Source organism: Cuculus canorus, chromosome 6 (genome assembly GCF_017976375.1).
Source record: "Cuculus canorus isolate bCucCan1 chromosome 6, bCucCan1.pri, whole genome shotgun sequence".
Taxonomy (NCBI): domain Eukaryota; kingdom Metazoa; phylum Chordata; class Aves; order Cuculiformes; family Cuculidae; genus Cuculus; species Cuculus canorus.
Window position 1 is genome coordinate 3,909,252 of NC_071406.1, and position 25,661 is coordinate 3,934,912.

At 38.9% G+C, this 25,661-nt stretch overlaps 1 long non-coding RNA gene across 1 annotated transcript; it reads right to left on the reverse strand.

Annotated features, from left to right (window-relative positions):
• Window positions 1-1,302: 1,302 nt before the first annotated feature.
• Window positions 1,303-24,316, reverse strand: LOC128852549 (uncharacterized). The gene is made up of 6 exons (XR_008450479.1): window positions 23,993-24,316; window positions 21,584-21,785; window positions 18,754-18,855; window positions 7,047-7,180; window positions 1,547-1,672; window positions 1,303-1,436 (listed from the first exon to the last, which is right to left on the reverse strand). It is a non-coding gene; the product is annotated as an uncharacterized LOC128852549 (long non-coding RNA).
• Window positions 24,317-25,661: the final 1,345 nt, after the last annotated feature.

The window sequence follows — 25,661 nt, forward strand, 5'->3', positions numbered from 1 at the left end:
AAAAAGATACCTCTCAAAGTATTTAGCAGGAAATGCCATTTACTCAACAACAACCCTGCTCTGAGCATTTCAACTTCCTGAAGGTCAGAGAATGAAAGGATTCCAGCTCCCCCGATGCTCTGTGGCACAGAGAAGTATAAAAACTCGTAGTCTGAGCCAGACTGGTTCCCCAACACATCTACTGTCATGTCTCCAACACTAGTCACCACCAGATGTTTCAGTGGATGCAACAGTGGGTGGAAATGAAGGTAGTTGTGGGACATTTTTTCTCTTATGAAGGAGATAAAACACCTTCCAAGCCCATATGACCTGAGACCAGGTAGGTATGGGCACTGTCTTGTCACCATTTAGAGACATATATTGCAATGGGACATGTTCCCATATACCGCTGCCCCGCCTGTGTTTCCAAAAAGGGCAGTATCCAGCGACCCGGGAGTCTAAAGCCATAGTGGAAAAGTCTGAAACTTCCCTGGTCACCTATTAACAACCTTTTCTCTTTCCCCTACTTCTCCTATGCATCCCACCTATGTTCTTTCCTTGTCGCTGCTTTGCAGTATTGTTAGCTCTTTGGTAAAAATAGCTATAAAGTAGAAAATACATCATTACGCTTATCCAATACATAAAACCAACAGACTAAAATTAATATATTTTACGAAGATTTGTACAAGCATTTAAAAATTTCCAGTCAATGTAACCACAGAAATTCGAATAAAGGCAACAAAAATCTGTACCTTTCCGCTGGAAACTTCTCCCAGCCTCAAGCCTATGGATACACATCCGTAAGACGTGATCCTCTTGCCTCTCTGCTGCCTGTTCTCCAGCTGTCAGTGGTTAGTGCAAAAAAAAGACAAGGAGAAGAGTACTGCTCTTCAAAACATTTCTGCTTCTCTGTTAGCGACTTTCTGCCTTCAGCAACCTGGTTAGAGAGCGGCTCTTAACCGTACACCTTTAGTCTAAAATTCCCAGCTGCAAGACCAGGATTAAAATGAGGGAAACGTTCAGAATTACAGTCAGCATAGTCAGTCTTGTTTTTTCTAGCCAGCAACCTCAAACTGTAAGCACGGCCTTCAAAACACAAGCTTATAATGGCAACTTAAGATCACAATTTTATTATTTTTAAACTAGCTAAGAGTCTTAAAATGTCCAAAAGGAAAAGAAAGAGTAACGTTGTTGCAATCTGAACTATCTAACAAGGCTAAAATATGAAAATCCTTTAGACGTAGGAAAACCACGTAGTGAATGACAAGCTCTCACCTCGCTCAAAAGGATGTGGGAAGGAGGGGAGGACTTACGTGAATTTTAAGAAAAGTGTCTTAAGAAAGGTTATATACAGTGGTTGGTGTGTCTAGATTTGAAAGGCAAGCTTATCAGAGAGATAAGAGTCCACCACCGAGATCTGGTGTGAATTTAGCACACAGCTTCTCCGGGTAGTAACCCTCACAGTTCACAACTGAGGTAACATAAGAATAACATATAAATATATATGCTGGAAACTAAGATTAAAAAAAATACCAATATTAACAACCAAAATGGTTTGAGAAACAACCTGTGAGGTGCTGAACCAGTCCTTTCCATCAGATATCCACCGCACTTCCAGGGCACCACAGCAGGAACACAAGAGTCGCTGCTCTACGTACATGCAGATCTTTGTGAGACTCGTCTTAATAAACCTCTGTAAAACATACGTGATTTAAAAACAGACTTTCATGTAAAAGTTCAGTTTCTTAAGGGCATCAAAGCTTTGAAAATGTAGATCTATGTCTTTTAATAATGCATATTAATAATATTGATATAGTGATCACTATTCATATTTGAAGACTCTCAAATAGAAATTTTCCAAAGTTTACTTGAAATTCAGAAGGGGGAGTAAAGAGATCCATAATTTAGTGGGCAGAAGTGGAAGTCAAGTTTTTTTGGAGCCCAATTTTCCCAGTGTTTAAATATTGCAGAGAATCAATGCAAAGTTCTGAAATGAACATTGGAATAACTGTTAATTCTCATTTCTACGCTTATCTGGTACATAAACTGAATAGGCTAAAATTCATCTACTTCACAAAGGTTTGGTGTGGTTTTATAGAGCGCTTTGAGATCTCAAGGTGAAAAAGTGAACACAAATACAAAGAAGTGTAATAAAGATAGAAACATTAACTGGAATTACAAGGTTTCATACATGAAAACCTATAATCTAAGCAATAGGTACCAAGCAATTCATAGGTGTTTAAAATAAGGATAAATATTAAGAATATTAATTTGGACAACTGAACCTGACACGTCAAAATTGGCCTTTTGGTTCTGTTTGGTCTTAGGAGGACAACAGATAAGCTCCCATATAATAAGAAGAATACAATGCTGTGCCTATATAATTTATTTTATTTTATATTTTATGATGGTCAATTAGTTCAAAACAGCAACTGCTAAGTAAAACTCACCTTCTTGGAAGCAACCAAAGATGTGATGGGGAGAAAGATATTTATTGTTGTGTTTCATTTAAAAGGTGGAGACCAACAATGTCACTGTCATGGAGAGAGGTTTGGGGCATTGAGCAAGGAGATGAATGCCAGTAAGTGCCACAGACCACTCAGATCATAGAACCATAGAATCATGGAATGGTTTCGGTTGGAGGGGACTTTAAAGACCATCCAGTTCTAACCACCCTGTCATGGACAGAGACAACTTCCACTAGATCAGGTTGCTCAAGGCCCCATCCAACCTGGCCTGGAACCTCTCCAGGGATGGGGCAGCCACCTCTGCTCTGGGCACCCTGGGCCAGTGTCTCTCCACCCTCACAGGAAAACATTTCTTCCTAATGTCTCATCTCAATCTCCCCTCTTTCAGCTTAAAACTATTCCCGCTCATCCTTTCCCTGCACTCCTTGTTAAAGAGCCCCTCCCCAGCTATCCTGGAAGCTTCTTTAAATACTGGAAGGTTGCTGTAACATCTCCCCAGAGCCTTCTCCAGGACGAAGCTCAGCCTCTTAGCCTGGACTCGTATGGGAGGTGTTCCAGCCCTCTGATCAGCTTCGTGACCCTTCTCAGGGCTCACTCCAACAGATGCCAACCTGTTATTGTCCTTTCCTCAGTTTTCAGACTTTAAGCCTCCTTGTTAATGCTCTTGAGAAAAAAACGCGAGGAGCCTCCACGTGTAATATGTCTAAGCCCCACCTTGGCAGCAGGGATGAACAGCTGCCAGGACTGTGCTCCTTTTTCTCTCCCATCCTGTCATATCCTTCCAGCCAGACCTTGCTCTGGTGGGCACAGAGCGAACATATGCGTAGAAAGCTCTGCTTAGAGGCAGTAAGATCATCCGGCAACGCAAGTGTCCAAACAAAGCTACAACAATGGTCACATCAGCTATCTGCTGCCAGCCTGGGATCTGTGACTAACTTGCGCATACATTTGCATATGTTATATAAAAATGAATGTATAAAGTTATATTTATCTGTACTTGTATCTTCTTTGATATGAGTGGATGTTGCTTGTCCACCCACAGTAAAAACTTACAATATTGTAGGCTTATAAATACAGAAAGGAGGAGAGAAAATTACAACAGATTTCTCCTAGGCTACACTTCATATATTGTTCAGAGGATTGGAGTTGTGGACAGCAGCTATGGCTCATAACACATCAACGAGTTGGCCATCAATTTGGCACCATTTGCAATGCTGTTGGGTTCCCATAAATAAAGGAATTGGCCTGATGAGGTGCGATAAGTAATTTCACTTTTTCACCTTTGTCTCCCACCGCATCCAAGGTCCTTAGACTGATGCCACTAGTTACAGATCTCTGCACACACTGTACCTTGCCATATCCCACCCCAAACTGGGCAAAAATATGAGCCATCAAGGTCTGGATCTGCTCCCGCTGGAATTTTATGGGAGTTTTCACACTGACTTCAAAGAGAGCTGAAGCAGATCCTCACTGCATAGCAAGGAAGATGTTCGTAGAGATTTATAAACATGATTTTCTGTTCATCCTTCTACTTCCTAATCTCAGTTCCCTGGACTAAAGCCATGGGCTGCTGTTCTGTAGCTGATTAACAATAAACAGAAGAAAAACTCTGTAAACTTGTATTTTACTGCCAGTGACACACATCTCAAATTCTTCCTATATTCTCAATGAAATAAATAAAAAAAAAAAAAAAAAGAAAGGAAAGTTACTACAAAGATCTGGAGTAAATTCAGTATCTGGCTTAATCCCTAACTGAGGAAGAGTTAGAAGATTGTTATGGGGACAGAAATTATATCGTACATAAGGAATTTCATCAGAATATAAATACAACAATATTGCTTTTTGCCTTTCAACTAAGGAACATAATATTTTAAACTTGGGAACCATTTAGCTTCCAGATTTCTCAAAGTAGTTGCAAGGAGACTTGGAATTTCAAAGTAATTTGAAGGGTATGTGAAGCTTAAATCCAGCTTAATGACAAAGGGGAAGGGAAACTTAGAAATCTCAATTAGTGTAACCAGCGATAACCAGACTCTGTTTCTGGGTGAACAGTATCGGATTAGTACAAGGAAACAAAACAGTAGTTTAGGAAATACCAAGGTTTTGTGGAAAGAAGGAAAAAATAACCAGATTTCGAGTTCAAGGTGCCATTACCCCTCTGAAACGTCACAGCTTAAAGAGGGCCAAACGGCCCAAGATCACAAAATGACAGTCTGAACTTTCCTTATTGGGGGCAGTTGTAGTTATCATTTGACTTTTAGTTCTGCATTAAAACTTGCCCTGTGGGTAAAGCTAATATGTTTAGTTTCAGGAAAAAAAAAGAAAAAGAAAAACAGCAAGTCCTACTAAAAATACAATTCACTCTGATTTATATTGTGCATATATAAATATATATACACATACGAACATGGGCCTCTAAGTAATCCAGTAGGTAATTGTACCAGCACATAGAGATATATTTATTTGCAGTTGTTCTTCTGTAACCATGCACTGATCCTGCAAATACAGGATTAACAACTTTTCTTGAAACTTTCATTGTGCATCCAATTGAACAAGAACATCTTCTTTGGATAACACAATATAAATTACTTAATTAGGACACAAGATCTACGTAATAAACCCACAACATATAAAACATGTGCAGAAAACGTTTTTCCGCCCAAATGTGTTATTAGATTTTTTTTATTATTATTTTCAATTTAGGCAAAAAAATGTATACCACATGTAGACTAATAGACTCCCAAATTTCCTTTTTCTTTTTTCTTTCAATTATGAAGGCATTGTCATTGCACAAGTCTAAAACCGAGTTCCTCACGCTGGGAGATTTGAGAATTAATTTCAGATTTTAAATAAAAAAAGGATGATATGCTCATCTTTAAAATCCAATACATAACTGTGATGTCAAACTTGTGTATAGGAGCACTATGGATAGTTCTATATCACCATTACAATTGTCGCTGAGCAAAAAATTAGCATGATACAAAGTAAGCGTAGCACATCTAATCCCAACAGCATGAAGTCCCTAAAAGTGAATGTGATCCTTCAGTACATAAAATAGAGAGTAACACAGTTGAAAATCACCGTCTACTCCACGTGCAGGATTGGGGAATTCATTACAAAAACCCAGCATTCAGTTCTGGCATTCACACAATAAAAAGTATGGTCTAAAAAAAAGGAATTTACTTAGTAAAAAAAAAAACACTAAGTTTTTTTAAGAACTCACCTTCCAGTTTAAACTCCACCTCTTTGGTTTATAAAAGAGAAAGGTTGTCATATGAGGTCAATCAAGCGTAAAGAAGAATTATCAAAATCCAAATGTTAGAAGTTAAAGCTAAAGAAATTTAAGTGAGAAATAATTTAAATACTGGGAAAAAATAGTATCAGAACAACATATTAAAAAGTTATTCTTTATTGAGGAAGAATATTTCTCGAGCTGAGGCTTTAGGAAGTATTTAGACTGAAGCATAAATTAGAAATATCATGGTGGTATTACTGAACAAAGCCCTATGGCCCATAGATCAAGAGGTCAGAGTGGTCCCTTCTGACCTTTAAATGTAAGAGCAGCATTTTATTATTTGTATTTTGTTAGTCCTGAGAGTTTCCAGTCACAATTAAACTCTGCATCATGGAAGATCCTGACTAAACAGAAGGATTTCATGGGCTGTCCCCAAGAGCTTACAGTCTTAAAGCTCAGTTTTCCAACTTGCAGCGAATGCAGTTCCACGTAAGTGGGATCATTTTCCCAAATTCAATGATAACACAATACTTGACATTCATTATAATGGTATTTCTTTCATTTTGCCATCACAGCATTTGGGAGTTTGACTGCATTCCTTGCTAAGCAGCCTATTCTCTTTTGCTCATACGAGACTCCAAATTGCCATTTAAAATTCCCGAGTTTATTAACTGAAAAATTCTGGTGCCAGCCATTTTATCTGGCAAGCTGGAAGGCAGGAAGGGGCTTGTGACTGACATAGCACGTACGTATTCCTGGGGAATACACTGGAGACTTTTCTCTTTGATCTGAACTCTTGTAACAGAGAAAGGCTCATCGCGCTGGCTAAACAGACTTTATTTTCACATTTTAAGGCTTTAAAGGTCCCTGAGTTACCCAGGAAAAGATTTATTAACCCTCATTTTGGCATATTTAATCTAATGGTGTGTCCCAGTTTCAAAGTCATCTGTTGAAATAACCACACTTTTGAGGTCTCTCCTGTTTGTTTGAGGGCTACTGCTGATGCGTGTGCTTCTGGCTACCGGTGCCAAGAAATTACATGAACCGTGTTTATGCAGTGCAGTTCATGTCCCCAAAATCGTTATATTTTTGATCACCACAATAGTTACTAAAAGCTTGTGCTCCAGACTGGTGGGTTTCTGTTTCAATTTTTAGCACACTATTTTCACTGCATCCTACACCCAGCCACAGCTTATCTATCATTTGATTCTGACAGATACATATTTTATATTTTGACAAGCAGCCCACTTGACTGCTTTGCTGTGACATCATCTTATCTCTGAATGTACCAACCTGTTAATAACTTCATTTTCTGGTTGAATTTTTCCAAATTAAATTAAGCAGGCGAAACATGTTAAGCTTACCAAGTCCTCTTAACGCTTCTGCTGAAGGGCATCTTCTGATAACTTGATTTTGAAAAGGGCAGCATACAACCTGTTCAGTGAGGGATTTGGTCCAAAATATCAGGTTTCTGGAAGGTAGAAGATTTCTCTCTCAGCTAAGAAATACAAAAAAAAATGACAAAACACAAAGCCCAACAACAAAAATTAAATATTTATCAACCGTTAACTAATATTCTAAAGATTATATCATTATTTAATGGCACTTGAAGGAAACCCTTACTAGATAAAAAGGAGCAATACAATCTAACATAAACTAATGTTCAATTTTTCTTCTATAGATAGAGAGATGGAAGCTAAATATAGTCCAATGTTAGCATGAAATAATTTTCTCTCTATCTTTCGATAATAAAAAGTCAGCAGAAGCTTTTCTTTCATGTTAATTAAAACAATTTTAGGAAAAAATCTTCTTCCTGGATATAGAATATAATATTCTTAATTAAATATGGGCACTTCTGTAGTTATCTTTTTCCACCATTAGCTATTCTGTGGAAGCAGTACTGCACTGGACATGAAATAACAGGACAGTGACAAAATTTAATTGGATAATATGGAAATAAAATCAGACTCTTTCCCCAGCTGTGTAGCTCAGAACTTTTTTTTCCCATTCTGCGCCTCAGTCTGCTGCCATTTAAATTAAAAATGTTGCACCAAGAAGAAAGAAAAATATGAAAAACACAGAACAACTTACTTATTTTTTCCAATTGTGTTACAAGCTGAAACACAGCACTCTATTCCTGGAGGTTTCCCAGGCACACAGGTTGTTTCAAAAAAGAAGCTGGCATGCATGGAGCGTGGTGAGGAGCAACCTCATCTCACTTGGCTTCCAAGGGTCAAGAAAGAACCCAAAGCAGCAGAGCCACACGGTGCCCAGAAGTGACTCAGACTCTTTGGTCATCACCCCATCCCAGGGACTTCCCCAGTGATGGAACTCTGCTCCACACACATCCTGCCTTGGAGAAAAAGGTCCTGGGATTTGCCCACCCAAAGCCACATAGACCAGGACAAGAAGAAAGCCCAACCGGTCAGCATTGGAGAAGAGCCAAAAGGCTCTGTACTTCTTTTTTGTGTTGCACCTACAATTTGCTCTGCACTGAGAGGATGGATGAGAAGCTGACAGAAAGGCTGATGTTATTCCCCTGGAGTTATGCCTTACAAAGCCTGTTCAGAGACCTGAACTGCATAAAATGCCATTGCATAAATTACCGCTGTGGTGGGACTTCATTAGCATTTGGGGACCGCAGCGCTTGATATATCTGCATCTATCTATTTAGGGCCAAATGCTCGTTCTATTCAATTCAAGGAGTATAACTTTCAGCTCTAACAGGGTGTCAGACTCCAACAGGGAGTTTTGAAAACACACTGTATCTCGTTGGGCTTCATACCAGCAATCTTCAAAGTCGCCTCGTGTGAGAAATGCCACCCAGCACCGGAGAGAGCTGTGAGAAAGTGTGAGGAGCTGCCAGAGCTCCCCATGCTTGTGTCTTTCCCTATCCCACTTCTCTCCACCACGAACTTTAAAGCCAACCTTATATTATTGGAAAACACATTAGGACAAAAAATTCAAGAGGTCGACTTATAATAAATGCTCTCATTTTCCTTAACTAATGCTAATTTTTTTTTTTCTGGTGGTGCTAACAGTGGCCTGATCCCATCCATCATATTCCTGTAACAACCCTATTTTAAAACATTGCAGGTTTTTCCTAGGAAAGAAATCCAGAGCTGAAGCAGGAGTAATCCGAGAGCAGCTACTGAAAAGACTGAGCCTTTGAAGCAGAGGTCTGTACTACTTGGGAGCTACAGACAGCAGCTGAAATATATGCCATTGTAACAGGGAGCGAAACAAACAATCTGTAACTTCAACTTGTTTAAAATAGACTTAATTAGAACTAATATAAATGCATCTTTCCTACATGGCTGGTCTAATCAACAATGGCAGCTTTAATTACAAGTCTATTTAAGGTGAACATACTGCATTACTGTGAAAAAGATGCATTATTTTACATTGTAGGTGTACCTCCTACTTCTCTATCTGTCACACAGGCAGTATCTTTAATAGCTGTTATGTCTCATTTTCCAAGCTCAGTTTTTGAAGTTTCTAAGCACAATCCGATGGAATCCAACCCAAATCTAATAATTGCAATCTATTTTATTTTTTCTTCACTATTTAGTTTTCACCACAAAGAGAATGACAGGTCTAATATGAGGTTCCTGAAATGTAGTTACATCTAAGCTTCAGCGCTCCAGAGCACATAAAATAAATATATGATCAATGAAATGAAACATGACAAAATGTTTCATACTGATGTTATTTTTCTTTTCAAAACGTCTTTTATGGTTAATGCCCTCAGTCACTTTTTCCATACATTTTCTTTTTTGTAATATATAGCTTTCCTAGTTCTGATTTCAAGTTCAGGGTGCCTGGGGAGAATTGGAAGATTTCTTCAAACCAAGACTGTTCCTTCAGCCTTTCACATGAGAAAATTGTTAGGCGCATTAAAGTATTCCTGACTATGTTGCATTCCTTTGTTCAGAGTGAGTTTTGGGAACACATCCTTTTCTCATTATATTTCCATAAAATATATTTGATCTATTCTATTCTTAGAATACCTCTGATGTGGTCTGTGAATGGAGCACAGTATAAAAATATTTCTTTTTTTTTTTTTATATATGAGACAAAACGTTTCCATTTCTTAGACACATAAAAACTCACTATATAGCACTCCCCGAAAGTAAAACTTTACAGAAAGTTTCGGTATAACTCAGCGCAGATCACAAAAGGACTCCATCCTCGTAGAGTCCAGTTGTAAATCTGAGCCTCATCAAATGCACTCAGGAGGAGAAGTAGAAAGAGAAAGAGGAGCAGAAAAAAGAAAAGAGAAATAGAGAAAGAATGAGACCTGGATAATCCTACTGGGAAGCAAGTTTATATTTAGAAGCACAGAAGGATGTTAACCATGTGCCTCCTAGAAAAACATAGATCTGCCGTAATAGCGGTTGACAATAAAATCACCTTTGGAAAAAAGTCTTAATACTTTCAGAGCACAATGGAGGATATTTCCAAATGCAGACAGATGTTTGAAATGTTTAGACAGACAGATCGTTGCAGCACTCTAGGCATTTCCCCCCCCCCCCTTCACTTCCCTATCTTCTGACTGTTGTCTTTAGGACCTTGAGAAGCACCAAGCAGCAGCCTCTCCGGGCGGCTCTTCTCTGCAGCTCGGGCTTGGCTTGGCTCTTTATTGCTACACCCATAAAATTATGGGTTTGATCAATCTCTTCAGAACCTTTTCCTCTGAAGTTTTCCCTTCGCCCAAGGAGTATTGCTCCAACCTGACATGTTGGAACCACAAGGATAGAGAACACAAGGTCATCTCTGGTCTTGATTCACCCCGGTTGGGCCGGGAGTGAAATGCCCACACTCACGCGGCCGGGGCAGAAATCGCCCTTTCCAGCAGTCAAGCATGCCCCTGATTTTTACTCCAGTAATGTCATCTGATGTGAAGCGGGAGCCTGCAGCAGCCCAGCTGCATTGGTTACTGACCACAAATGACTTAATCCCCAGCATAAACACAGCCTAATGTTCAAACTCATCTGCCGATTCCCTCGCAGCTTCCCACTCACAGTTCACGGAAGACGACTTCTCCTTGTTCCCACGACTGGAGAGTCGGGATCAAAGGCTTGCAGGGAAAGAATATGAAGGGGTTTTTTTCTGGCTGTTTTATTTTTAAAAAACAACCTCAGGTTGCAAATATCTCCACTGTATTGAGGTGGCATAAAAAAAATTAAAACATCATAGAAAATGTTAAAATCTTTAATTATTAACAAACTTATTTAAGTACCGGCAGCAGTAGCTGCATGGGATGCAGTTTGTGTCTCTCATTAACTTTATAGATACATACATATATATATATATATATATGTATACGGATATTTGATTGTTTAACAAACTTACTTTCCCCCCAGATACTATTTGAACAGCCATGGGAAGGCTTCTATCAACTAAGCCAGAAAGCAGGTAAAATTGGGTATGGGGTGTATTGTTTAGTTTTCTGTTTATTGTCATCACAAGTGAAAAATATGAGGGGAAGATCAAGTAAGCAGAAATGTAAAATCTGCAAAGAACAATCCATTTTGGTTTTTTTTTTAAAAATCAATATTTCACTTTAAAGGAGTGAAGTACAGCTTACGGTCCCAAAATCAGATTGATGGTGTCTGTCTGAAAGCCTCCGATGTATCAATAGCACAAAACAATTCCCGATCCTGCACAAACTGCAGAGACTGGAAACGCGGGAATTATTCGTGTAGGTGTGTTGGCAGGGCTGTGTTATCTACCCCACAATGCACCTGGTTGCTATCACTTTTACTTTAAAGACCACTAAAATTCAGCTAATAAAATTTAAAAAGAAAATCATATAAAGTGACACATAAGCAGGTTTCACATGTGAGCAAAAAAGTCTTCAACATGTTCTTTGACACGTAAAGTGTACATTTGCTTTCATCAGGCTTTTCCCAATTAAAAATAATGAAAAACATGCACTACCTAAAAAAAAAAAAATCATAATATTAATAACAAAAAACCCAAACTCACCCGCATTAATAAGTACTGCATGTGTAACAGGATCATTCAGGCAAAGGAAATTTTTTCTTCCCCCTATGAAATATTCTTGGGTAACATACAACAATGCATTTTCATCACACTGTCCACAGACTTGCACGCATAAGGGGACCTATACGAAGGCAAGCTATTTTCCCCTAGGAAATCTGCATTTCCAGCAGTTATTTTAACTGCCAGGCATCACTCCTCTCCCTTCAGTGTCCTTGGCTCTGCTACTGCCACCCCAAGAGTCCTTCAACCCAAAGACCTCAGCTCTGCCCATCTCAGGGGGTCCCAGCCATGCAGGCAGATCCGTGTCCCAGGCAGATGTTCTGTGTCACAGTTGTAAGGACACTGTATTTCTCGTCACCGTGTTAGGGAATGGCTCTGCGAGCACTGGAGCTGCTGACGGAAGCCAAGAATACCCCAGCACACACCTTCTGGTTGAACCACTCCAGGAAAAATGACACAGTACCCCTTGGGTCATTTAAATTAATTAATTAAGCTCATCTTAAGTTCAAAAGGACAGATAAAAACGCTTATGTGGGCTTCCCTTTCTGTGTGGTTGAAGTTCAGACACTTTTTCCATTGAAGAGGCCCAGGGGCTCCAGCCCTCTCTACAAGGATCTGAAGAGCCAGCATCTGGTTGATACCATCTCCTCGCTGAGGTTAGGCTTCATAGCTATGTCCTCTCTCACCTTTGCTTATTGTCAGCCCTCCCCAACATTTACGGTTGTCCAGGTGTCCATGCACAACGGTTGGACACACACAAGCAGCGTCAAGCACAAGATGGTGCAAGAACAGCTCCTTACAGACACCGCACAGGAAAACGTCCCAATGTACCCTTTGGGTATTTTCCACACTGCAAAAAAAAAAATGTTCAATCATTTGTCCAGAATAAAAATAAAGAAAGAATTGTAAGCTTAGCTTCCCATCTAGAACACAAAACCTGAAATCAGTGGGATCAGCAAAGCTTTACTATCCTGGTTTCCTCCATCGCATGTTGTACATCTACTAAAGAGCAAGGTAAAGACCAGTGACAAAGTGAGCACTTTGTTTATCGACATTTCTTCATATCAGCTCAGCAATCTACAGGGTCAATCCCTTAATATGGAACATCTTTTAAGCATGTCAGAGATCAGAAATGAGCCATATTTTGCTTCTTAATAAGTTTCTATATAAATCACTGCCTTATTAAAACCCAAATGTAGTATCCTCCACTAATGATCAATTCTGCAGTTTAGCAATGTTAACGAATCTTTGCTGTGGAACACTGAAATATTTTTATAATAAAGGTTATGACTCGTATTGTATTTATTGTAAACAGTGGGGTTAGATTTTAAAAAAATCAATATTTTAATATGTAACACCTAAATATACGACCTTCCTATAGCTACATTTCAAAGGCGATGTGTGTGTTCCATTTAACTTTTTTATTTTTAAAATAAAAAAGCTCACTTCAGAAAGTTGTAAATATTCTAGAGAGCTTGTTAATCATGAAAACTTGTAAACCGAAATTTGTTCAAGGCATGGCGAATCTATACGCTTTTCAGCAAACTGCCTTTGTTTCAGATGCACTGGTTCACGTGTCAGCACGCCAATGTGTCATGCCTGGTTACATGTGTCTTGTTGTGTTAAAATTATGTTCCTGACATACCCAGGCTCAATGCCCCATCCCCGTTACGTGTCAGGCTGCCAATTTTGAGAGTGTTAGATTTTAATTTCCTTATTTTTTTACATTGCACGCATTTGCCAACTGGAGAGTAAGGTTGATGCCCTCTTCCATCACTGGTCCCTGTAGAGACTGCCCAGCAAGACTCTTGCACCCACCAGGACTTCAAACACTCTTAAATCACATGTGGCAATTGTCCAGGAGAGGCTGGACGACAAACAGCTGTATCAGCTGAATATGACAGTATGGCTCGACTCCTTTGCTTTCCCAGGACCTTCCCTGAAAGCTCAGCTCTTCACAGAAAAAATAACGAATGCTTACATTTGTCACCTGGGCAAAATATACTTTCATATTGAATGTTCACAATCAGCTTGCTGCTGAAGGGCTATGTGAGTGCAGGGAGGTGGCTGGTGTTGCATTCCGGTGCCATGGACCTTTCAACTCGGTGGCATCGTTTCCAGACTGGCAGGCAGAACCACCATGGTTAACTAAAAATCCAGGGTAAAAAATCAGCAAACGTGGGCTTTAATGCTACTGAAAGCCATTTAGGTAGGATTACTGTTCTACAACTCCATTCTCATCCAGCAGTTAGGAGCTCAGACACGTGCCAATCTATAATATTAACATTTACTGCTTCTAAATTCAGTTAAAAATCATCAAAATATTTGCCTCTCTCTTCCTCCAAAATACTGCATTATGAGCAGTCCAGTACGCAGGACTGACTTCGAGATAGACAGAAACCATAAGCAAAAAAACTTTTCCTTACAAGGGCATTTTTAATTTCTTTTCCTTCTTACATATGGGTATTGAAACATCAAAATTCTCATCTCGCTGGGCTTGACCTAAATGTAAATTTTGGTAAAATTCTAAGTTTTTCTCTTTATCATGGATATGAAATAGAAAAAAGACTTGTAATATTAATTTTAATGGGGCCAGAATGGTAATGGCAGATGTCAAACAAACATTTTGTGCATTAGAAAGAGATTTTTAGTTCCCTTTTTAAGTGGAGTACAAGGAAGAGGCCCATGGTAAAGTGTTTCATTGTGGCAGTGGGAATAACTCCCATAGACACCCAACTTTTGCTTTATCATACACGCGTCCTCTTCATACACTTGGAAGTAAAAAATTGGAAGTCTTCTTGAGTAAGACAGACTAGAAAGCAGTCATCTGAAGAAGTCTATAGCTCTGTTTTTCTATAATATTCATTGACATTATTGATCCCTTCAAGGGAAAAGCGAACATCATTTAATATCATATGAAGCTGCACAGCCATGGTCAGAAGCACTGATACATTAACTTTTTGAATTCCTGTAGCAGGACGACTACTGCTCTGGGAAAGGGACCCTAGACCTCAGAAATTTACATTATAAATTATTTATAGAAACACAAAAGCAAAGTAAACCTCCTCATTAAGTGAAGACTTTTGCATAGCTGACTTCGCAAGTATCTTCCATGTTTGGGTCTCGAGGTGACGTACTTCAAAACTGACAGAAACCAATTTTATAAAAGCAAGGAGTGACAAAGCAATGAATAATCAAGCTATCGAGCATAATTATGTCACAAGGCAATATTTCGCCGACAACAGCAGCTGATGTACACCATATTATCTCATACACTCATAAAAAGTAACAGATATTACCTGTGGTGCAAAATTTTAACAGTAAGTCCTGACTTCAGAAGGTAACGTAAATACTGGCATGTACACGATAGGTGATGATAAAGGTACTTAAGCAGTTAAATATGAATAAGTCTGAAAAATTCACCCTTTGAGAAGAGTCAGACTGGACTAAAAGACACTTCATAATTCAAACTATAACTTTTCCTTATTACAAGGTTCCATTTGGCTGCAAAGTAGACCATTATCCCCGTTTCTCAGCTGTGTTTCAAATAGCCAGGCAGTTTATGACCGGTGAGACCCTGAGATAACACGGGGTTTTATTGTGGACTTTCTGAACTGTACTAGAAGATTTCTGAAGAAAATTTAAAAGGCAGATTTGGGAGCCTGAAACAAAACATGGGTTTTTTTTTAATGAAAATGAGCAATTTACATCTTGCAGGGTTCCAAAATATTAGAAATAATAAACGTCTCAGACTTGCTGCCTCTTTAGCTGGACAGGTTTCCCACAGCTAAATCCTTTGATGATACTCTTTGGACTTACTATTTTAGGAAGTCATCCCTTTCTGCTTCTCTCTGGAGGCAAACTCTTTTGCTCTCCTGCCAATCTTCCTCTTGACCTTTCTGTCCTGTGTACTTGGCCCCTCCATCTCTTTTCCAAAGTCCTCTCTCTCTCCTTCCACACTGCTAGACCCTCTTTATTTCCAGTGCCAATAATTCCTGCTCAGTTGTATCCTCTTCTGCCCTTATTGACAAACTATTTAGTCTTCTAGCTCTTCTTCTTCACTTTTACCAGAAGACTTCTCCAACTTCCAGAGAAAGCCTATTGCCAAGACCACCCCACGTATTTGCAGCATAACAGCCACTATTGATACAACTGGATGTATTAACTGCAGGAACCACACGTAGCAGTAAAAACCTATGTTATTATTATATTGAAGCATATGTAAACATTGACCTTAATTGCACACGAAAAGGAAATTACTTTTCAAATGATACAGGTAATAATTTTAACTCAATCTCTAATTTCCAAACCAAAATATTATGTTAAAAACACATAAGGATATAACAGAGTGCACTTTTTTTTTTTTGTGTTTAGTAAACACCTCTTTATCAGGAACACCATAACAATAGCAATATGGTTAGATCAGCTGGTTTGTGGGGGTTTCGTGTGACCTGCCTGTTTGCTGCAGTAGCTGTAAGACAGCATCCAACAACCTCTCGCTCTTCAGCACACTCGTTGACAAAGTTCTTAACTATAACTCTCACTGAAGATTATTTATCAGACCGCTCTACACCACACATCAGACCAAGAAGAACTGTCCATGCGTAGGGACTAAGGATGGATATTCTTTTTGGCTTTGGACAAAGGCCTTATCTATATATGCATATTGTTCCCCACTGGCTACAGCAGTATATCTCTATCCACTCCAGCCAGATTACTATTTGAACACAATGACGTTGTCATTCAAAAGCTTCAGGCTTGATTACCATAGTTCTCATAGTCACAGTAGGAAACCGCTAACTTTAAAAGAACACAAATCTTTCTGAGTACAGCAAACAAGAAACAGAGGTGGCCTCCAAGCTCATCATTGTTACACGCAGCCCTCCTCCCATGAAATATCAAGCTAGATATTTAATTTAATTTCATTTTGAGTTTTCAAAACCCTCCAAGGGACAGACTGGAATGAATACACTAGAGAATTGCCTTCAAATAGGAACATAACCAAGAATCAAACTCATGGAGGCAGACTGAGGGGTTCAGGCAACAAAAAAAGACTTGATCCTAAAAATATAACAGTGATTAGAATACCAGTATTTCTAACAGATGCTAATAATCCTTGCTTCATTGACCCACAGCAGTCTCACAAAAATAACACCATAAAATAGACAACTCCACAAACTCCTCTTCATCAACTGAAGAAAAGGGGAGGAAAAAAAAAAGAATAAATGCCTCCTATGCAGAATGTTGAGACCAAAAAGATGAATGCTGCATAAATACTTATACACAAGCAAGTCAGTAAAACCAGTTATGAACTTAGCCAAAATACCTCAGAATGTACTTCTTGCCCAGTGTAAATTGTCCTCGATATACGGACACCACTCGCTCAGCTCAGAACATGTCAGCCTACAACCCATTCTCAACCTCAGACCTGTAAAGCCTTGGAAGCTTATTGTGGTTTTGAGGGCCTTCAAGCTCTCCCTGTACTAGTTTTCACCTAGAAAAGGTACCCATCCGAATCCACAAGTTCACATATTATGCAGTAAAGTAGAACAGCTTTCAACTTGGGGAATAAAACACCCTGCAGCAGAAAAAAATTCTCACATTACAGTACGTTAAGAAGAATCTACTTCAATTGTGGTCAGTTGTCATGGAGAAAGAAGAGGGGGAGAGGGGAGAAGTATATTCCCATGTGGAAACCTTTCTTATTTAGCAATAAAGAAAGGAAAGAAAAAAAACTATGAACAAAACCCTAACTCCCCTCTTGCCTGTGCTTGATATTTTGTTCAAAGTAGGTGAATCTGGAATGAGAGATGATTTAAAAAATACTCATTATGCTATTTATGTACATAAATGTGGTTGTGTAAAAGTATAACAGGAATGCATTCACAATTGGTTTAAGTAATTTTCTCTTGGCAAACCACCATAAAAAACAGGGGCGTCATGGCGCCACCAGAATCCTAAATTGTGGTGGAGAATCATCAGTACACATGGCATTAATCTCTGTCTCCTTGCAGGAGACACCCTTGCCTGCATTACTGGCCTGTCTCTTAAATCTAAGACGTCGTAACTTGAGTTTAAAATGACACCATAAATAAGATAAACTCCCCCCCCCCAACAAAAAAATACTGACTTTATTAAAAAGACACATATTTCAGGCAGCTTACTCCGGTTAGCATCCTTCGTTGTCAAAGCCCACCGAAAGCGTAACACTAATGAGTTAATAATAGATCATGTAATCTTCAGTGTTCATATTGGACATGATTCAGACTACTGAGAGACTTTTTAAATATATACATATAATTAGTTAACCCATTGGTATTACATTCCTGTTACTTTGGATTGATCACAAGACTGTAGGGATCTCATTATACCATACCAGTTTATTCTCCCTAGTGACCAAGAACGCTTAGCTCTCTTTTAACATCTTACTATGAATCGCTTACTAAGTTTTCAAACCTTCGTTTGCCTTCTTCCAAATTTAGGCAAAGCAGAGTCGCGTTAATAGAGCAATTTAAAATATCGCCATTCTCTTTGCAAATTTCTCCGTGACTCGTAAACACTTTTAAAATGTTCTACCAGATGAAATTCATGTCTTTTAAAGGAAACTGTCTCTCTATTTTGGTGGGAAAAAAAAAAATAAAAGACTGATAGTTTGGGAACACCCACTCAAGATAAAATAAGGATCCTGGAAGATTTCCTGTGGGGGTTAATGGAGGCCAGGCCAATGGTAACTGACCTTGAAGTCCCCAGATGAAGCTTCATGTTTGTCCTCAGATTATTGATGTTATTTTTTTAAAGGATTCTTCAGGATTCAAAGCTAAGTTTGTCAACCCTGATATGGTGAGGCTCCAAAAAATGTCACTGATAAGTGCCACCTTTAAACGTACTTACAAGAAAAAAAAATAGGGATCTGAATATGGAAATATTTTTAAGTTAATTTTCTTATATTCTATTTAGAGCAGCATTGCCAAAAACATGCTAACATAATCCAGAGACAGTACAGAAGCACAGCATTAGGATATTAAATAATTAGCAGATATAGGTATTTTAAATGAAACTTACCCACAATGACACATGTTTAATTCAGACTGTGAGCCATGGTGTGTCTTTCCCAACAAGCTATATGACTGTAATACTGTCTTAAAAAGCTATTATTTTAGGTACCTTGGAAAAAAACAGTAAAAAAAAAAAAAAGTGTTAAAGATCCATACAGAGGGTTTCTGCAAATGAATATGATGTATTCCAGAAACAACATGCATTCACACAGACACTCAATAAGAAAGGGACTGTTTACTCAGTTTATAGCTTGAAAACCACTAGGGACTGTGTTCCAGTATGGGAAATTTTAGTGCGGTGCATTGTTAATACAAAATAAAAAGCAAGCCTGGGAAGTTAGGATTATATTTTTTTGAAAATGCTTGTTTGGACCATTAAAAAAAATATTGCCTTCTAACGTCAAAGTACGAACAAATACTTTTTCAGATGAATAAAATCTGTAATCAGTTAGATAAGAGCAATATGCCTTTCTTGGCATTTAATCAAACAATGAAATCACATACACATTTCCTGACACAAAAGACAAATGATGTAATAATCTGAAGGAGTTTCTCTATCTCCTTGGAACTTTGCATACTTGACTTGTTTTCCATATTTTGTGACTTTAAATGGTGGGAAAATTATATTAAAATGCTTGTAGCAGTTCCTCTAAACTAGCATCCTTTTTGTTTTATTGTATTTAATATAAAAGGAGCAATTATTTGATTTCAAAGTTATGAAAATATGTACCTTATGAGAAAACAAGCAATTTAAGCTTTAATTGGTGTCATTTTTCACAGAACTGGCAAGATTCTTGCATCCCTGGCATGTTGTTTTCTATAAAACTGCAGAGCTGCTTTCAATGAATGTTTTACGAATGTATAAGTTGTTACATGAAGGTATGTGAGTGGAAGCCTGGAAATATGAGATTTCTGGGGGGATTTATTCACAAAAGATGCATTTCATTTCAGTGTATATACTGTAATTTTTCCTTAATATTCCTAATGTGCTTTGCTTCCCATTAAGCATTTCTTCTTTTCTTGTATGGGAAGGAAAGGGAGGTATGCAAGAGGGATATTTTGCACAGGAGAAATAGAAATAAAGAAGGGAGAAACAATGGAAAAGAACTGCTTTGAAAAAATTATTTTACATACATTTCTTGTATAAAACTAGACACTCCAACCAGATGGGGCTTTGTTGGTTTCGTTTTTCTTTTCCTTCTTAGTTCGGCTTTCCTCTATGAAGCTTACAATACTTGTGCCCTTACCTGTTAGGGCTATGATTTTCTTTGTTTAATTTGTTTAAAATGGTACCCACAAGACACGAACTAGAGATTCTGACAGTGGTTCCTGTAAAGATGTCTTGCAGGAGATAAACCCAGTTGAAGAGCTTGGCCTGCGTGTACAGCCATCCAAAAGGTTTATGACATCAAATAGCCCTCAGAGTATTGCGATGGCGCAGCCTTAAGAAGAAAGCTTCTGCAGACCGAGATATCACTGCAAACCTGAAACATGGCCATAACTTTTGTCAGCATTGAGGACTTAGGAAGGAGCAGGAGCCTTGTGGGTGTTATGTCCTGCTGTATCATTCATCTCCAAAGGCATCCAAGAGGTTTGTAGGACCAAGCTAGGAAAGGGCCTCGCTGATCCATAGGGTGATAGGCACCTTCAGCGGGAGAGCATTTCACCGCTGGCTTTGTCCAAGGCTCAGTGCTGTACTGGTGTAAGAGAAGGAGCAGTACTATGTCGAGAAAGATGTGGAGAAAAGACGTCAATTTGGATCTACCAGCCCCACCAGAACAAGGAGCAGCCCTTCCTCCCTATAGAACCCTCTTTCTTTTAGCACAGAGGCTGTGGCCACCACTCAACAAATACACATAACACAAGGACTTGGGTGCTTTGCTTTAGCAAGCAAACACTTCAACGTGACATCATCCAAAAGGATTTCAGTGAGCAAACCTTTCACCTCACACATGGGCCAAACTGGTGAATTAACTTGCTCACATACCCAGGAAATTATGTCTTCCAGAATAACTATGTTCCATTAAAAGCCCACCACTGTCACTGATTTTGAAGTCCACTCTGTACAACCAGCCACACGTGAGGTTGTAGGTGTCTGAAAGTGTAAGAACGCAAGAGACCAGAGCATTTTTTAGCCTTCTTAATAACTTGGAACACCATGATCTGAGGTGTCTCAAGCACCACACTGGGAACACCAACACATCTCAGCCTCACCCAGGAGGGCACATTGGTGTTGAGCACTTAATCAAGGCTTCATAGCCATTTAGTTCATAATTTCTCAGTTCTAGATTTTACGATGTAGACATGAATGTCTTTGGCTCACAAATGTTTCTACTCAACCATGTGTTTACTGGAACCAGTAGTTGGTACCTGTGAAATACCCAAACACGGTGACAGGCTCTGCAGTCTCTCCCCATCTGCCTTCTCACACATTCCCTTCTTGTATCAAAACACCTACTACTGTGACTTTCTATCTGCCTGTGACCAGTCCTTCTTTACACTGAACATTTTAATTAAAAAGCAATAAAACACTTTAATTTGAGGTTTGTACATAAAAATACAAGTAAAAATGGCCTGAACACTGGGCAAATACTATTGAAATTTGAGCTGAAAGGCAGTTAGAGTAACTTTAACCACCTGAGAAATGCAATAATCACCCTGAAATGCACAGCCTGGAGTGTTTTATTGCCATTATAAACTGCAATTTATACATTAAAATAAGGAAAACAGTCAGACCCATCCATTTATGAGCTATAATAAATATGGTTATGACATCACTGACAACCAGTCACAAACTTCCAAACACATCCAGAGCTCTAAAGCAATTTCACGATTACCTTTTAAATCTGTTTTCTATCAACACGTGTGTATTTCTTGGGTGTGCAAGTAGCCACAGGCCTGACTCAGCAGCTGTGTCTTCATGGATGTGAAGGTCTCCTGCATTCTGCAAGCGCTTGGCTTGACTTTGTTTTTCATGTCTTGTACCCATCCAGTCTCCCACTACATTCACTACATTTCATTTTCCATCTTCTACCTTTCCTGTGACACACATGCAAAATAAAAAAAAGTAGAAAAAAAATATTCTAATACAAAATATTCTAATTGTTAGAGATTTTTTTTTGTAACTATCTAAAGTCACCTTAATAGAATTTGAAAGAAATTGTGCTATTGGGGAAACCTCTAAAATGTCCATTTCAGTTCTAATGAAGTCCCTGTTTTGGAGGGACAAGCATTTCTCAACTATTTACACTAAGTGATCGCAGCCCAGAAGACTTAGCCATTGCAAGGAGCCTCCAATACAACTGCTCAATCACTAGATTTTTCCTTCAAACACAGCCCCAACCTTTGTTCTTTCCACTGTTGCAAGTTTCTTCAGGGAGAAGAGTTTCTAAAATGAATAAACTGTACCACAGGGAGCAGCTCTTCTCTAAGAACAAGCTAACAGGATAAGCCTATAATAGAAATATAAATCAACCACAAAACCTTTTTTTTTTTTTCGGAGAGTGTTTTTCTCTCAGAAGCAGCAGTGCAACAATTTCCTTCTGCACTGTTCAATCCCTTTCCTGATGAAACCTGTCCTAGTCTCTCTGCCTTCTAGCCGTTAATGCATCTGTCTCATGCACTGCAGCTTCATTGGGATCAAAGGTCTTTGCCTTCATCTTCAGACCTCGTCGACCTGAAGCTAAGCTGGAGAAGACAAGCTGTGGTAGCAGTTGCATGGGCCTGATCCAGCAGCGGCTGCCAAACACAAGGGCCCCCTACAAGGAGGACGATTGCTGAAATAGTTCAGATCAGAGGGAACTCGCTGTGCTAAAGCCAGGAGGAACTGGGAGTCACAGGGTGAGGAACAGCCATCAATTTGGTGTCAAGCTGTGTGCAAGACAGGCAGGAGCAAAGCACTGGGGTGACCTGTCTGATTCACCATCACAAGCAAAGGCTAAATACCAAGTGAGGGAAGGAAGGAGCACACATCCTGCTGGAGAACGCACAGCCTTTGATATGCCCAGTTAAACACAAAGTCTTGTGAGATTTAACAGTACTGACCCTATTATTTTACATTTTATCCCCTCAACTCGATGCATTTTATTTTCCTTCAGTTCTTGTCTTCATAGCACAGTGGTGATTGCTTTTCCTCTTCCCACGTTTTCCCTTAAATCAACCCAACCTTCCTGCAGAAGATGCGTCTGATTCTCACTCTGCTCAGAAGGATTTCATCTCACCAGGGACTGCTCTTCAAATCCTCCACCTTCCCTACCCGGGCATTGATCTATGCCCTTAGTGGAAACTTCTGGCACAAATGTACCAGCAAATGGACACTGGTCAAGCAGACAAACAGACTTAATAAGACGCTGTGAGTAGCTTGTGGCCAGAAAAGGTAGGACAGCATGGATAGTGTGACAGGAGAACAGGAGCCAGATAAGATAAAGCCCTTTCACAGGCTTCTACGGCTATTTCCTCTGAAGGCACACTAGGGGTTATTTGCATCCAGGAGGATCTTAGCAGTTACCAAGACTCGAGATACTTGTCTTTACAACACCCCACTGAAACACATGAAATTAGTACTATTTTTACCACTTTGAGGAAGTAAAAAATGAAAAACAAGCATATTGTGTCATTTTTTTTCCCGTGGTTACAGAAACCATGGAAAACAATGGCAAACAATTTTCAGGTGACTTATTCTGTTCTCTACTGCTTGTTTTTATACTTCAGAGTAAGCCATTAACAATGAGATGTACTTTTGTCCTTTCTGTCTTCCTCTTTTAAAGTAATATGGATGCTTACTTCGTTCCTGAGCACAGAATTCTTGTTAATACCTGAAATGCAAGAACCAACATTTTCATCTTGACTTGAAGGCTTAAAAGAAGAAAGCACAGAGCTCTCAAACTTGACTCAGTATTTTAAATTAAGCCAGTAAAGAGACTGAATCCCAGATCTAACCTGCTTCCAAGCTTTCAATATATCACATTATTCTCATTGTAACAACTAGAAAGGAAATAAAACCAAGTATGACGGATGAAGTCACACTTCAGATGAAGATTAACTCGGCTACCTACATAAGCAGAAATTTCCTGGATCAACCACAGATAGTAGGAAAGGTTATTTCTCTTCACCACGGGAGTATCACCTCTTCCCTTTAGCATGTTTTGAACAAAAGGTGAGGCTTTGACTTTTGTCTCTGTGACTTCACCTGTCCATCAATGCAGGATGTGAGCTCTCTCTTGTTGATATTTGCTATTTTACATTACCTTTAGCATTACTGGCAGAAGTGCAATCCATTCCAACAACATTTTGTTTTCAATTGAGGAAGATACCAGCCATTTCCTCACCTATGTTGGGCAACACCTGTTAGCAAAAACAACAACAACAACACATACATGAGAGGAAGGGGATAAAATTTCTCCTTTCAGTTGCAATTCTCCCTGCAGCACATATAGAAATGCACATTTCTTCTGCAGTACCATCCTGAACTGCGTCAGATCAGTAATATCACATGAAAGCCCAAGGAAACCTTCATAGTTTGACAGCAAGCACGGTGGCAGGCACAAAGTTTTGTAAGGAAAATCATTTTCTTGACTGCAGAGGAGACCTGGGGCAGGTCCATCAGGAGGATCAGAGCAAAACAATGGTCAGCACAGGAAGATTGCTAGAAGATGCTGACCTCTTCAAACCTCTTCATGACATGCTTTCACCAGGCACTAAGGAAGGTTTTTCTTTCATTTTGAGCGTACGTTAGTATTTGAAAGGCTTCATTCTGAGTAACTGAGTGGATTTGGATGACACGCTGCTGGTGGGGGAAAGAAGAGAGGAGAAAGTGGTTAAAAATAATCAACACTGATGGTTAGTAAAATGCTACTGGGAAGACACTGAGAAGAAAGGAAGATGCAGATGATTTCTCACTTGAAGTAAAGGTTTCTCTAGCCTTCATTGTGCATCAAAACCAGGAATGAAATGCATTTTTAAAATGCAAGCAAATTAATATTTCTCTTTGTGTTCATAACTGAGCAAAGGCAGATAGGGGACCTGGCAGGGGAAGCGCTGCTCTTAATCTGGCATAATACGTACATATATATATATATATACATGAACACACACCCACGCCCAATGCTTCTCACCCTTGCTTGTGATCTCGGTGCTTCTAGTGAAGGAGTCATTTTGATAATCTGAATTTTGAGAAAATTTGTAATGCAAATTCAAAATTTTGAGAGTGATTATAAGAACAGATGTGTGCAGGTTTGTATCATGCATGTATTCATATTCAAAGAGTATAAATCTTATTTTATAAACTGGAAATTTATTTAACTTTATGGAGATTTCAGGGACAGTACATACAAATTTTTCACTGATAGAGAATAATTTTTCTCACTTCCATCAGAAAATCATTTCTTGGTTGGAAAAAACCTCTTTAGTGCTCCTTATTAATACTTTTAATAATTTAAAATGTTTATCAGTTTAATGTATCCTAGATATCTAATTATTTGCAGACTTTCGCTTACACATTGCTAATGGGACAAACATCTTGCCTCATTTGTTTTTACTTGGGAAAAGCATTAAGTTACAACAAATGCAGTGTGGGATCTAAAATTCAGTGTATTTGACCATTTCATAATACCCAACTGATAAGCACGGATTACTCTCTCTCGAAACAGTGAGATGCTGTTCCTCTCAATATTTGATATGTGTTATTTGCAATTTGAACCAAATATTTTCTCACTGTAGTGCTCTTGTTCTTCAATTAGATGATCTAAGCTATATAAGCAGGTGGCTACTCTGATTAATTTGTTTTGGCTTTGCTTTTCTCTGAGAGATAGTGGAAACGTTGTTGGTATGAAGGGTAGATTTTGAGAGGGTAGAAATGAGGCCAGAAGAATGATAAGGAATTTAAATCTTTTCTTCTGTACAGGAGCAAGCACTCTT